Source organism: Sciurus vulgaris (genome assembly GCF_902686455.1).
Source record: "Sciurus vulgaris genome assembly, chromosome: 4".
Lineage (NCBI taxonomy): Eukaryota > Metazoa > Chordata > Mammalia > Rodentia > Sciuridae > Sciurus > Sciurus vulgaris.
The window spans coordinates 105,957,292-105,960,674 of record NC_136464.1 but is presented as its reverse complement, the minus strand read 5'-3'; the positions used below and the strand labels follow the sequence as shown (position 1 = coordinate 105,960,674).

The 3,383-nt window shown below is 41.1% G+C and overlaps 1 pseudogene across 1 annotated transcript; it reads right to left on the bottom strand.

The window, feature by feature from the left end:
* Positions 1-280: 280 nt before the first annotated feature.
* LOC306660635 (uracil-DNA glycosylase-like) lies at positions 281-1,193 on the bottom strand (annotated as a pseudogene). The gene has a single exon. The product of its transcript is annotated as a uracil-DNA glycosylase-like (transcript).
* Positions 1,194-3,383: the final 2,190 nt, after the last annotated feature.

Here is a 3,383-nt window from a genome sequence, read left to right as displayed (position 1 = left end):
GAAAGAAGTGTCCTTATTTTAGGCTGAGCTACCTTTGACTTCCTTGGGCCCTCATCTTATTGTGCCTGGAGGGTTCAAATGCAGAAATGGTCAAAGTGTATCTTTGCTGTCCCTGACTGGAGAGCCTAGTTCCTTGCTGCTGTATGGGAAGCTCTCTCCTCTTGTGCAAGGCACTTAAGAAGAAGGAAATTTGCAGTGACTTCATAGCTGACAAATACTTCAACAGCAGCTTCTCAAAAACCACCCCTGGAGAAGAAGAGGCCCCACCTTCAATGCAAGGTCATAGCTTTTTCCAGTCCAAGGGCTTCTTACCAGATTTCTGCAGCAGCTCATTAGCTTTAGAAAAATGTCTGCACCCAAAGAACCCCTCTATCCACAGACAAGGGGAGGGATGAGCAGTCTGCAGTACATGGTGCTGCCCTTCTTCTGGGCATAAGAGCCCCAGAGTAGTTCAAGTTCTGATTCAACCAGGACAGGACTGCACAGGTGAACTGCTCTCAGCCCCTCTCCTTATGGGAAATGGCTTAATGGGACTGGACTGTGAGCACAGCATTGAGTAGGAGGACACCTTGTTTGGCCCATTCTGATAAATCTCCATGGCCAGGATGAACAAAACCATCTATGTCTGTAGACAGCTCTTTATAAATGTTTTCCAAACTGGGCGCAGGGGAACAGGTCTTTGGACGCTAAAACAGAGCCCATGAGCTTGATTGGGTCCATGGTAAGGATCTTGTCCCAAGATGACAACCTTTACATCTCTTAGGTCACAGGTTTGGGTCCATGTGACGACTTGGTGTGGAGGTGGATAAACAGTGTAACATTTTCTTTCTTCTGCAACAAATCCCATTAGCTTTATGAAATATGATTTCCTGACTCTCCGCTGAGGTGCTTCCTCCAACTCTCACCAAAGCTCTCCGGTACACTGCGGGCCACCAGTCTGAGCAGGGCTGCAGCCTTGCTTCTCTGGATGCAGACCAACTGCTCTTGGCTCAGCACCAAGGAGGGCAGCGTGCTGGGCTCTTCCTGCCCGGGCCCAGCCTTCTACGTGGGGTGGGTTGTCCCCTGCATTGCCGTTCTCCTCAACTACTGGTACCCCATAGGTCCCGGGATCAGTCGGCTCCAGGCTGCAGGAACGTTGCTTCCTGGTGGGGCTCTGGGAGAAGAAGGAGTACTGGGTCTTCTGGTCAGTCATCAGGGAGCGCCTCCTGGGGACCCACAACACTTGCCCTGGTTGTGGGGGGTCAGCAATTGGTCAACACCAGACATTTATTTCTCACAGTTCTGGAGTCTCAGAAATTCAACATCAGAGAGCCAGCATATTCAAGTCTTGATGAGAGCTGGCTTCTTGGCTCACAGAAGACTGCTTTCTCGCTGTGCCCTCAAATAGTAAAGAGAGCAAAGGAAAGCACCCATCGCCCTCTTCTCAGAAAAGCATTAGTCCCATCATGGGACCCGACCCTCTTGACCTCATCTAAATCTAATTACCTCTCAAAAGCCCCACCTCCCAATAATGTCACATTATGAGTTAGAGCTTCAACATATACATTTTAGGGGGACACACGCATTCAGTCCACAACAATACACATACTAAGAAAAAGAATCCTATGCTAAATGTAACATTGTATAAAAACTTTAACATGAACTGTATGACAGATTAAGTGAAACCTAAAAATATAAATCTTCTAATAGACAACATAGAAGAAAAATTTTCATGACCTGAAGATATGGAGACACCAAAAGAATGGTGCATAAGTTTAAAAAATGATAAATTAAACTTCCTCAGTATTTAAAAGTTCTGTTCTGTGAAAGCCACTGTTAATAGAACAAAACAAAACTTATAGAGAATAAGAAAATATTTCCATATCCACCAAAAGATTTGTATTTAAAATATATTCTTAAAACTCTTAGATTTAATAGTAAGAAATTGATAACTCAATAAAAAATTAAGCAAAATACCTGAACTAACATTTTAACAAAGATGATATCATGATGGTAAACAAGTACATGAAAAGAAGTTCAACATCCTTAGCCATTAGGGAAATACAAGTTAAAACTGTCTTGAGATAATACTGCATGCCTATTAGAATGACTAAATTTTTTTAAAAATCTGATAACAAGGTCTAGGGAGGATACAGAACAATTGGAACTTGGTACATTTCTAGTTATGGATTGAATGTGTCCCCCACACAACCCATATGGTGAAGCCCTAACCCCCACTATAGCAATGTTTGGCCTCTAAGTTAAATGAGGTCATAAAGGTGTTGACCCATTCACTAGGACTGGTGTCCTTAAGAAGAGATACCAGAGAGCTTGCTCACTCCCCTTCTCCACTAGTGAGGACATAAGGAGAAAGAAGGAAGAGAGCCCTCACCATAGCCATCAAACTGGCTAGAACCTTGATCTTGGACTCCCAGCTTCCAGAAACGTGAAAAAATGAGTGTGTTATATTTTGTTTTTGGAGTCTGAGCTGACTAATACCTGGTGATATAAAAAATGGTGCAGCCACTTTGGAAAACAGTTTATACTGTGTGTTGTAGAGCTAAATATTCTCTCATCATGTGATTCAGAAATCCCACTCCTATGTATTTATACTCTAGAAAAACAAAAAGTTATGTCATCCCAAAAACTCTGAATATTACTGTTGTTAATAATTCTAATCATAATTGTCCAAAGTTGGAAATAACCCAAATATCCCTCAAAGAATATATGGATAAACAAATTAGTATATCCATGCAGTGGAATAAGAAGGAACACACTATACACACAACAGCACACATGAATCAAAGACATTATGCTGAATCAAAGAAACCAGTTTCAAATGATTACATGCTATGTGATTCTACTTATATGTCTTTCTGAAACAGTCAAAACCATAGTAAGAGGGAATATGTCAGAGCTTGCCAGGGATTGGGGATGAGGGAAAGAGGGACTGCAAAGAGGCACCATGGGAGAATTTTCTGAGCTGATGGATCAATCCTATATTTTGACCTTGATAGTAGTTATAGTAATTAATGCATTTGTGAAAAAACTATACCTAAAAATCCATAAATATGTCAACTTTACTCTATATTAACTATAAAAATAAAAAATTCCATTTTTGAAAAGTTACAGTGGATATTGCAATATCATATTCTCCTGTCTTTCTGGGCATGAAGGGAACTAATTACCTGTAGTTAGACAGTGCTATGTGGTCAAAGGAGTGTGAGTAAAGCTGTCAAGTGTTAATTTAAAAAAAAAAAAAAGATTTGGAGGGAATTAGGAAGTGACCATCCTCAAATATTCTGCTGCCTCCTATATTGAGAAAGGCTACATGTTCCAGATGGTACAATTTTAACATAGTAGAATCTCCATCACCCTAGGTACCTGAGTGACTTTAGAACAGA